Here is a 12461-nt window from a genome sequence, read left to right as displayed (position 1 = left end):
ATAACATATAATTTAATAGAGTCTATACAGTATAGGCTTTTGACAAAAAAACATATCCACATAGACAGACATTCTTCCCCCTCCTCCCCCTTTCTTTTCATAATTGATATATTTTAAAATATTTTTTCAAATAAAGTATTTCTTATTGAAACATCTCTTTATATTAATCCCAGGTCTGTTTTAATGGCACAGGTGAAGATTATAAGATTAAGTAAAAATGCCTGAATGCATGCGTTTAAGGAGAATTATTTCTGAAATTTGGTATTACTAGCATGTATGAAAGCTTTATTATAGGGTTACATGATCAAGATATCTGTATCAAATTTTTGTCATAGTCCCTCAGCCATATAGCACATAGATTTCTAATACATCTTTTTTTTTTTTTTTTTTTTTTTTAATGGGAATAATAAAAAAGGACATTGCACTCGTGAATGTAACTGTGAAAACTTTGTGGTTGCTGACAAGTTGCCTGGGACAATCCTGTGGTTGCCTAAATACACCAGTGCCCTGGTTCCACCGCTGTGGAAATTATCATTCATGGTTTTACCCTCTCTTGGCCAAAGTTTCTGTGACCCCTCTTTTCCTATTACCAGCTTTCCAAACACCGTGTCACTTCCAGTTTATTGCCAGGATATAAAACACTACAATCAAAGGACTCAGATAATTACTTTAGCTTCCTATGCAATTTAGGATCAATTTCAAATGTGCCCACCTTCCTTTAAAAGTCTTCTGCTTTTCAGCCCTCTTCAAAGACAGCCTCTGTTTCCTTCCCTCCCCCATCACATGCATGTTCTCTTTTTCCACATACATTTTCATCATACATTAGATTCTACCCTTTCCTAGACACAGCCTCTGTTATCACTGGCAAAATTCTTCAGTCTGCAGCTCCCTGCACTTGTCACAGCCTTTCACTGGACTCTTTCATTACGAAATCAGACATACGAACTCCTGCATTCGTTAATAACTACTAGTTGCTCACAAGATGCTATAATTTGTGAAAAAATTTGCTGGCAACTCTGCTTCAGTGCCTTTGTCCCTGTAAACCATCTAGTGAAATGCCATTTTGCACATAATACCCAAGAGAAAATAAAGTTGTCTATCCAGTTAGCTCCTGTTTTCATGATTTACACCAAGCATTGCACTCCTGTAAATCTTTATCACAGCTTACAAACGTCACTTTTCAAACGATCTGCTTGAAAAAGCCAAAATTAATTAATTCTGATGCCACTTCCCCTAACAGCTTCTGAAACATTTCAATGCATTACTGATCAGTTTTTCCACCTCCAGCAATCAAAGCATCCATGATTCACTGTACAAAGCTTCACATGCCACCACCACCCTACAAAGAAAATTCAAAACATTCTAGCAGATGAATGGGGAACACAAAAGCGTTTCCTTTGGCAGCTCATTCACTCACTTCTATCTTTTATCTTGTTTATTTGCAGAGGTTGGAATGGATGTGGTACTCCTGCACTCAAAGGGGAAAATGCAAGAACATAATGCAAAACCAAAAGTGACTGGTTAATCGTAGTTTTTTTAACCAACCCACTATTAAATCCTATCTCTGTTTAAGTCTTGAAGAACTTCTGCCTTGAAGAACTTTCATAGGGATTAAAACATTACCTCAAGAGGCCTACAGAGTGAGCAATATGCAAAAATGTGGTTTTCACAGTAAACTGGCTTAACACATTGCATCCTTTATAAACAGTAATACAAACTTAAAATCATGTTTGCAGTTGTGGAAGTCTAGTGCCTAGCCTCCCTATCTGCCAGCAGAGGAAAAAAAAAAAATATCCTGGGGAGAAATTCAACTTGCCAGGTGCCAGTGCTGTCTGCAAGTTTTCTGCACACTGAGGATATATAAACATGCAGGCAAATGTACACAGGCACAAACTGGTGCAATACACTCCTAGAGTATCAGCTGAAGCTGTAGGACAAGATGCTGTGCTTTAGTGAATAAACAGAACCTCCAAGAAATAAAACTGCTACCAACATCAGTATTGGTTTTCTCTTACCATAAATTTTAAGACACCTCAAATCATTAAATTCTTAAATTGATTTTCTCTAATGATGAATCTTTTTTTAAAAAGAGTGCCCAATATAGCAGTAAAAGAAACTAATGATGGCAAATGCCTTAGAAGCTCTAACAATCAGAAGACAACTTTTTTTGGTTGCAATTAATACTGCTTTTCAAGAAAACTTCTCTTACTTTAATGTATTAATTTACCTGGGTTACAGGTTATCTGAATCCTTTTTAAACTTTTGCTGCTAATTTCAGCTGAGAGCAGTGTAATTTGAACCCAAAAGAATCAAGACCACGTTTTTATTAACTTGAGCACAAGGCCCTAAATCCCACAAAATATTATCCTTCAGGACACATGTTGCTTCTTTAAGCCTGTACCTCTTTGCAGTGTGCAAAAGGACAGCAGTATCACAAGCATGTATTTGTCATACAAAAATGGTCTGTTCGTATCGTTTTCTGACAAAGCACCTTTAATAACAAGGCCCCCTATTCAGAGATCTAATTTTTGCAGACATTTTTATGCCAAATTAAAAAAAAAAAAAAAGATCTCTGTGATGGTGGGTTTAATGAGGTACTCTGTTATTCTCTGTAATAAAAATTAAACGAGAGAGACAGAATTCTTCAGCTTAATTGCCACATCTGTTATTAGGCACTTTACTTTGATTGACTGGAGTGTATGTGTCAAGTCTGTGCCAGAAAACAGGCAAACTTTGTAAAGTAGACTTACAACTTATAGCCCAACTGGCACTAGCAGCATCTCTGTTACAGCTTCTGCTGCCTCTCAGTTAAAACTACAGGAACATTGGCCTTGGTTCAGTCACTCATTAAAATTTAAAGTAACTACTGCAAATTGTGCCTTTTTTTTTTTTTTTTTTTAAGATAAAAGCAGTCCCTGTTTTCAGAAGGAAGAGCACTGGTTATCTGAATGTGTAAATGTGTCATGCTCATTAATGGATGAGAGAGACATAAGCAACCCAGAGTCTGGAAATTGCCACCATGTGAAATTTCACATTCAGTGGTGCTTTATTTTGCCAGCAGATGAGCAAAGGGCTGAGGGGACAGTGACAAACAGCACAGCATTTGCAAAGGGACTGGACAATCACAGAGAGGGAGCTCCTGCAAAGAGCAAAACCAGAATGGACACTCTCCTCTGACCTGTATGGAAACTAGGGATGAAACCTGAACTCATCAAACTGCTTTTTATCTCTGAAATTCAGAGATCATGACACCTGGTAAAAAACCCCAGGTATCCTGAGCTGGCCAGTAATTGGTTTTATGACCATTTGATCTTCTTATGGCTCTAGAACCCAAACTCTAGAACCCAAACTCTACCATCCTGACAAACCAAAATGACACTTTCTCGCTCAACTAACTTCTTTTTTCCAATTTCACAGAGGCTTTCTACCAAGAGCACAGAAATGTATGTTGCTATTGTCAGCATGAAGACAGACAGGCCAGCTGCAGTATTGCTGAAAGCTACTTTTCATCCACTTCATCCAGTAAGGAGTAAGGGATTATTTGACCTTCCTTACCAATTTTCTCTACTGCTCCAGAGAGTGCAAAGGTAAGAGTATGTGTGGAAGAGCAACAAAACCTGCACCAATATCCATTGCATCTGCACCTGAAAGGCAGAAGGATGCTTTTGTGCTGGAAGCTGAAGCAGAGCTGTCCACCACAGGCTGGGCAAGCGATGGGCACTTGGCTTGACCCAACCTGTCAGCTGCCCACGGAACTAATCCATGTATAAATCTTTCTTCTCTCTGGAGGGCAGATTGGGACACTCTTAATACTCCCCCTCCAGGAGAGCAAGTGACTGTTTTTTGGAAGGAGTCTGCCCTAATGGGTGAGACAAGCCAGGGCAGATGCTCTTTTTCACTGTTTGAAGGTTTTTGTTGTGCCCTCAGGAGAGTTCAAGGCTGCTCCACGCTACAAGGGGGTTCAGAAAGTTTCCACATAGCTCTCTACTCTGAGGTCTCTTTCCTTTTGCAGATATCTGTTTTCCCTCAACCTAGTGAATATAGCAAAAGATAGCACTCACTTAAGCATATTTATTTTAGATACACATTATCTAGTAATCTCACATAACAGTATTTTAATTGACATAACTCCCCACAAGATCTACAACACTTCTTCTAACACTACAAGGCTTTTTGTTCTTGAAGCTACTCTTAATAACCAAACTGCACATGGAAAGTATTGAGCTCCTGTCTAAATGTTTCATCTTGTTTCACAAAACAAGTCAACAGCAGAGCTGAAAACAGAATTTAGGTCTGCTAGTCTCCATTTTCAACCAACTCAGGACCCATGCCTTCAGTCTGGTATTCTGCCACATGAGCATCCTGCTTATGGCACTAACTTGGCGTAGCAAATCATGAAATACAGACTTCTGGGTCTTAAATATTTACAAAGGAGTCACCGCACCAAATGTCACGACTGAGAATTTTTCTTACAGATTTGGGTCACCTCTGAAGAGGCCAATAACGCCCTCTTGTCAGTCTTTCTCGTTTCTTTGTTTTTCCCACTGGTGTTCTTGTTGGAAACAGCAATGAAGAAAAAGACACACATATGCCTAAGAGAAAACAACAGCGTACAAAAGCTTTGCTATTTCCCTGGTGATAGGCCATGCAAGGGAAAGCAGGGTAATTTTAAAAAGTGAATTGAGAGACCCCCACAGGAGAAGAAGATAAAGTTTTAAGTGTGTATCTACAAGGCAGGCTCCAGAAATGTTACTCAGTGGCACTAGACATTTTTGGAGTGACTGCAATGGATTCTACTTAACTCCAAAAACCCCCCTGTGCAGACCAAGAGGCAGCAGCAACCTCAGGCTTTTGTCACAACTTCTCTCAGGGCTAGATGAGAAAGGGCATTTCCTGCATCCCAGCACTACTTGAGCAAACCAACTAAACAAAAATCTCCTCTCTGAAGTTGATCCACTGTCAAAATATGCACAGAAATGTTGGCAATCTCCAAAACCACAAAAAAAATTTTCTCCTGCGTATTAGTGGTGCAGACCAGAATCCCAAGTCACTGCATCCTTTGAGGTTCACTTACCATGAATGCATATCCTGGCTGTCATTATTCATACATAATGCAAATTGGCGTGAACTAGTGTTCAACAAGAAAGAATGGAGCATATCTAAAAAGTGCATTAAAGTTGCAGAGGAACAATATTGTTCCAGAGATGAGATTAAGTCTCACAGCTCTCTGAACTGGGTTATGGAGACGGAAAAATCTACTGACAAGCAGTGGGGATACTTAAAACAAGGAAGCTTCTCTCTTGCTGTGTTTTTGTTTTAGTCTTTCAACAACTACTCACCCAATCTTCTTATTCAATAATTAAAACTGCAGTATTTTGTGGGTTCAGAGTTTAAATCAGTTCCCTGGAAGTAGTGATTTTTTTCTTCAGGACCATCTTCTCTTTTAAAATGATGGAGGCCTGTGGCACACCTGCAGAGCAGAATCTGCAATGTGTAATGCCTTTAATCCAAACCAATCCTGAAGCACAAAGAGCACCATATGCACTCTCAGCAGAGTCCATTGAAGTGCTGGCAATTCCACTTCTGTCTAAAAGAAGGTGTAATTATATATTAAAAAAGGCCAGTTTTTCTGGCTTTGGTGGAAGCAGCTTCAGTATATTTGGATGACACAGATGTGTGTGTCTTCACAGACCCTAAAATGCGTGAACAGCGTTGTCTGGGATCATGAACTTCACCTCGGTTACTCTGAAAGTTCAGTGATCTCACTTGAGTCACTCCTGGTTTACTCAATGCAAGTAAGAAAACTGGACTCTCAGCCTCTGTACAGTTACATCTTTTATTTTAAAAGAAATGAAACTAGCTAAAACTAATATAGTAACAAAAAAAAAAAGAAGGCAAGGACATTCTTTGCAGTCTGATAAAATCTTCATGAACTCTATCCCTGAATTTAAAATACACATTTCAATCTCACTGGTAGGTACCCTTCAGAAACAGTTGTTATCTGCAGTATCAGTCTGGGGAAGGGGGAAAAAAAAAAAGAAGAAGAAGAAAAAAAAAAGATTAAAATATCAAGTTACTCTTCACTTCCAAACAAGCCCAGCCACAGCTGTACATCAGCTTCCGAGCAACTGCTCTACAAACACACAACAGGGCTTCTGTCTTCCCACAGGGTTTGCTCGGGTCACCCGCATGTGGCATGGACTAAAAAGGCAGGAAAGCTCCATTACGGAGCGAGCGGAGCCACGAGTTAAACAGGGGAGCCAGGGGTAAATATCCTGTCCAGTGCTCTGTCCCGAGGGGGCTCCCCCAGATCCGGAGGAGCCCACACACAGCTCCCGCACTGGCTGCGGCCGTGCCGGAAAAAGGGCCCAAATCATTGTTCTGCTTTTATACTTTCACCATCTAAGCAGGAGGAAGTCGGAGGGAAGAAGACCAGAGAGTTAAGTGGGGTTTTCATAAGCAAAAAGAGGATATTAAAGAGGCAGCCTCCAATTTTCAGTGGTGACAGAGTGATGGATTTGGGCAGCCTGTGCAGACTGTGAAATTTTTCTTATCGTAGGAAAACAGTAAAAAGGAAAAGTGACATACAGCAGTAGTTAGGGAATAAGGCCAAACCTCTTTGCAGGGTGTGCTCACCACTAACTCTGGCCATCATCAGGTGCCACCTCCCATATGCTGGAGAAGTCAATCCAGCCCTCAAGGCTGCAAACACAAACCAGTTGATTTTAAACAAATACCTTTCTAATTGAAGAGCTCTCCACTCCAGCTGCTGTATCCTATTTACTCAGTGTATTTCCAGCCTGCTGCCTTTGGGACCAAGACTGCCACAGCTCACAACTTGTCAGGGACATTTCTTCATGTATCAAGAGCTCTTGAACCCTTTGAAGAGGGTTTATAAATCACCAGACAAATGCTTCCCACAAACACACATACCCATTATTTGTGTTTGAGTTGCAGTGATAATAACATGTGTGTATTGACAGACCAGTGTGGTCCAAAATTTGATAAACACTTTAGAGGAAATTAAAACTCAGCTATACATGCTCAAAAGCACACAGAAGCAAGCAACAGAGCAAAGAAGCAAAAGAAGGGGAAGATCCACTTGGCCTGTTGGCATACTCCATCTTATTCCCACTATGTCTGCTCTCAATGCTATGTTACATGTTTTTTGCTGATTCCTGACAGCAGCTTCCAAAAAAACATAAACAAATCAATTATGTCATTTTGTACTTATACCTTAACCAGACCTTGGCGTGCACACACACACACACACACACCTTTTTCTTCTTTTTTAACATGCAAGTGCTTCCAGTGCGTTCAGATTCTCAGGGTGATCAAGCTTGGTCTGACTATTGGCTTTTGGAGGATCTGATGCCAGTCAGCCATGCATAATGGCCTCTTTGTCTCACTGTCACATGAGCAGCATTGTGTTACAATCATTGTCACTCTGGGCTCAAACTGCAAGGCATGCTTTCACACAAAACACTCACTTTGGGGGCTCCTTTTGGCAGGGCCCTGAGATCGAAACTCTTTTGCTGCTCTTTAGTTAATCAGCCCAGCAACGCTGAAACTTTAAAAGTCAGGATTCAAAAGCTCTCATCCAAATCAACCGATTATGAAGCTTCTCTATGGGCCACATGAAGAGCGGGGAAAGTAACGTAACATAGCCATCATTTATTTTAATCACTTTAAATCACTTTTCCTAAGGCCTTTGATAGCAGAGGATTGTGCTCCAAATAACAGTGGGGGGATGGGAAAAAAAAAAATCCCAAGTCAAAGTTATCTCCACCTTGAACATTTTTCTCCTGTACTTCAGAAAAATGCCTGCAAGTTAAAATCAAAGCATTTCCACAGGACAAAGACAAGTAACTTACCAGGTGACAATGTTATTTTACTACTTGCTCTGTAAAATCTTTAAATTCACCAAGAACACCGAACCCTTCCCCCTCCAAAAATTTTTTCTGAAAAATAGATAGACAAGATTTCTGTATAGGAGAAACTTCAGAAGTTGCTTTAAACATGCTGAACTCATTGAAACCCTGCACAGATGTCTCTGCTTTCATGAATGAAAAACGGTCTCACAGGGCTGAAACCAAACCATGTTAAAAACAACATCCTCCTGCCCTGTCTCTTGAATAATTTTGTACTGAAAACGTTTGTCTTGTAGAGCTTCTCCTGAAATACAGCACTAGTCACTCTGAATAGGACTTACAGGACCTACCCCTGAAGGAAACAGGCACTTTTTGGGAAGAACTCATGATGTAATAGTTGTGATGTGCAGAAAACTTTGGGAAGCAATGGCTTCTTCCCAAAAGAAATGGGGCTGTGCATGGAACAACAAACTACCAGCTCACATACCATTTTCTGTCCAGTTCATTTTTCTTTCCTTTGCAGTCCATCAAAGTAATGTAGCTTCTTCTGAGCCCTGGTTTGGTGTTCCACGCTGGTACTGCTCATACACATGCCAGTTGCCCTAAACACACAACAACCTACTACGACACATTATCCTTCTCTGGATCATTTTTCTTTACTAAGCAGCCTGAGCCAGCCTTTCTCCCTCTCCACACCTTACACCCTCTCTCCCCCCCTGCTTGGAGCAGACCCTTCCAGATGAGCACTGCCCCGGAGAAACACCACCAGGATGGGTCAGGGCCACCCTGACTCTCACCTGGAAGATTCTACCCAGACCACAAACCCTGCTGTCTCCTCTTGTCCAGCCTGAAAAATTCACCTTCTGCACCATCCTAAGGTCACGACTTCTCTGAGATGCCCCTTGCCTTTCATGGTCTCTTCCCACGCCCAACATTTCCAGTACTTTACAAGATGCTGACCCCTTTTTTAGCAAGGCCTGGGTTCCAGCCATCATTGGCAATACCTGGTATTGCAGAGAAGTAGTTCTTCACTGTCTCCTATTTGAAGACTCTCATCTGAAAAAAAGAGCTGTTATTAATCCATTTAAATGTAGGAATTTCCATTACTTTTGAAGAAAAATAACGTGACTGTAGCTTGACACCTGTTTTCATTATTTCATTGTCTTTCCTTATTTCCTCTTGCCTTTTATCTTGAAGTTTAGATTATAAAACGCAAGATCATTTTTTGGTATTGTTCTTGCGCTGTTCTACATCTCCTGTGGTTGCAGTGATGGACACTAGAGCCATACAAGCTGCAGGTCTTCATGCCAGTAATCCTAATTCTAAAATGACACAGTAATATGAGGTCTTTATATTCAAATGTCTTTGAAAAAAGAATTTTGCACACACTCACACCTCTGTGTGTTCAACAAAAATGTTCTGAGAAGCCTGAGAAGGGTGTCCTTTTACAGCAACAGAAAAACAATTAAATTTCTTTCCTGAGGTCACACAGCAAGTCAATGTCAAAGTTAAAATTATGTTTTCTGCTGTATCTTTTCATTGTCTTGCACATCAAAAGAGCTCAGAATTAGTATCTCACTGCTGACTATGGGCTAATTTCTCTGACAATCAGATGTGAAACACAGATAAAACAAGATGAGATAGCTGTCCATTTTTTAATATAAACCTAACATGTACATCCAAAGGCATGAACCACAAATCCTTACACAGGCAAAACATCAATTAAAGACCAGACAGTTTGAATGGGTTAATTAACATGAATGCTGACACAATCAATAAAGCTATTCCAGTAAAGCAAATCCCTCCACAGAATATTTCTCCTAGTTTTCTGACAGATGGCTTTAGATGATACATACTCTTTTCACAAGTAAGAAGAAAACCATTTGGAATATCAAGACACAGATTCTTCTCAGAGATGAAGAAATACTGCAGTTATATCTACGTTTATGCTATGCTGACGGGAGCATATGAAGTCAGTACTAATTACTGACAAACTAATCTGTTAATATTAAAATCCAGGATCAAATTCCTGGCAGTGAGTCAGTAACATAACTACTACATACTGAAATCTGATTCTACTGGCATCATTCATCAAGGAAGACACCACTTCACAGGAGTAAGGATGTAACAACTTTGACTGTCATTTCACTACACCACTCCAGTCCTTACCTAAGGAAACATTACTCATCTATGCTGTGTTCCCTTAAAATAAATTGGAAAAAAAAAAAAAAATACGGGACCACATCCATCTTACAGTACTATCTACATAACTTTGGGGTTTTTTTAGCCAACATATCTTTGGTTTGACTGAAACTGTGGCACATACACAAAGAATCTGGTTTTTACCTTCCTCAAAAGCCACATGCTTCCCCTTTTCCCTTGCTTCCCCACGTCATTTTCATAAAGTGAAAATGCCTAGACAAGAAAAAGCTATGTAGAGAAACCATGTAAAACTCCTGCCAATTAATCTGAATATAAATTCAAGGGATCCTTACCAGCTGCAGTCAAAAGGCCACTCCAAACTCTGCTAGATGTTAATCAAACTTAAGTATGTTGATGCACAGTTCCTGTGTTCTTTGCATAGATTGAGTTAATTGCTTTTGTTAAACTGCACTTGCTTCCCTAGCGGGATGTGTGTACCCGTACAGCTGAACAGCTGATTGTGGAAAACATGGTTATGCAAGTCACCAAAGGACTGTTCACTTGGTCAAACCCTTCTGCTCACCTCAAAACAGCTCATTTAAGACTGTAACCCCTGGACAGGTCCTCCAGGTGCCCATTCCCACCCCACCAGTCACATTTGAAATGATGGCATTAGCTATCACATCAGAGTTTTAAGCAGACATCTAAACGGTGAAATTTATACACAAAGGGCTGAGGTGCCTCCCCCCTGAGGCAAAGGTAAGACAGTTTCTGTCTGTGGGGACTCAAACCTGGGGTGCACAGCCTTGCCCCTGGAGAACTGTGACACCTCTGGACCACTTTACCACCTGATAGACCAGAAAAGAGGAACTCTATTTCTAGGGAAATTAAATAGACACAGCCAGCTGACTTCACACAGGTCACTGAGCTGCCTACAGTTTAGAACTTTTTTGCCAGATATGGATTATAATCAGTGAGCAAGAACAGAAATTTCATGGCCAGTCCTGTGAACTGCTCATTTCTGTCAGAGACTTTTAACACTCCAGACTTAAAACCACACACTAAGGAGCCAAGCACAAAGCCATGGCATCTCTGCAGCATATTAACAGTCAATACTAATCATAATGCTACAAATTCACCCCCTGTGGGAGCAATATACATTTAAACTTGATTGCATAACAAAGCCACATCATTGGCTGTGTGAAAAAAATTAAACAGATTTTATTACAAAAGGTGACATATATAGATGCTGGGCAGGTGCATGAGCTACACAGCCAAACAAGTAGAAACTTGGTTCTAAATTACAGTTTGTCCAGCTTTTTAAAAATCTGGAGCACACCTGCCCACCTGGTTTTTCTGATTTGAGATGGGCAATCAAACTAGACAATACTATTTCATTTGCAGGGCCAGTAACTAGAAACCAATGCAGATAATTTGGCCACCTGGCCTGGTATTTTCCTAAATTCTGTCTCCAGTTCAGACAGTTGCACCCCCCCTTCACTTCAAGAAGAACACACACACCTAATTACATATGCTTTCCTCCCAGTACTGTGCTACTGGGCACAAGTACCATTTAGGGATGTTGACAAGGCAACTGAAGCCAGCTTTCAGTTTCAGTCTCACATCAGAAACGCTGCTCAATCAAAAAATCTTAAGACTTTTCAGCAAAGGTCTGCAGCTTATCTGCTCGGAAACAAATGCCACTCTCCAGGCTTGTCTTTCTGGAGGTTTTTTTTGTTGTTGTTGTTCTTCCAAGATGCTGGATAAAAACATTTTTCCTAAATAGAGTCATTATGTTAACCAGCTTTCTAAGACACTGCTGCCAAAGCTCAGTTACCCACTTGATAAAATAAGCTATGAAGCATCTTCTATACTGATGACACATTCCAAGTGAGGTTTTAAACTGACTCTATAGTGAGAAGTTGGTGCTTTGGAAAAACTTCAGAGTTGTATGTGATTCTAAGAAGTGCATGCTCGCTTTGACTACATTTCAGTACTCAATGACTGGCAACAACATTTAAGTAATTAATAAGATTACCAAAAGCTCTCGATTCCCAGCTCACTCGAGGAAAAGCAGCTGCATATTTTTCCTAATTGATTTGTGCCTACATTTCCAAATCGAACCTACTCCTTGCCTGAAAAACAAAATAGGAAATGTTTTCACTACTATTACTGTCGCCCAAAGAAAACCTGTGCAGGATACCAACTGACAATTTCTCTAGACAGCTTCTGCTGAGGCACATATGCTGGAATGAAATCAAGGTATTAAACAGATGTGCATTTTCACGTGCAGGTCACGCTAATTTACATCTATACACAAGCATCTCTCTATTCCAGTGCGTACGCTCGCTCCAGTCTCTGCTCAAGACTGCCAAAAGCCTTCCGTGAAAACGAAGGATAACCTTGGAAAACAGACACTTAGCGGAGAAATGAAAAAAAAAAAAAAAA

General features: G+C 40.3%; 1 protein-coding gene across 1 annotated transcript in view; it reads right to left on the bottom strand.

The window, feature by feature from the left end:
- Positions 1–8930, bottom strand: part of MEGF10 (multiple EGF like domains 10) — a 79029-nt gene extending 70099 nt beyond the window's left edge. Inside the window, exon 1 of the mRNA XM_017735498.1 lies at positions 8876–8930. The gene's annotated coding sequence lies outside the window, so the exon portion shown is untranslated. The remainder of the gene's footprint in view (positions 1–8875) is intronic.
- Between the last annotated feature and the right edge of the window lie 3531 nt (positions 8931–12461).

Source organism: Corvus brachyrhynchos, unplaced genomic scaffold, assembly GCF_000691975.1.
Source record: "Corvus brachyrhynchos isolate BGI_N302 unplaced genomic scaffold, ASM69197v1 scaffold325, whole genome shotgun sequence".
NCBI classification, from domain to species: Eukaryota; Metazoa; Chordata; class Aves; order Passeriformes; family Corvidae; genus Corvus; species Corvus brachyrhynchos.
This window is presented reverse-complemented; position numbering and strand designations above follow the sequence as displayed.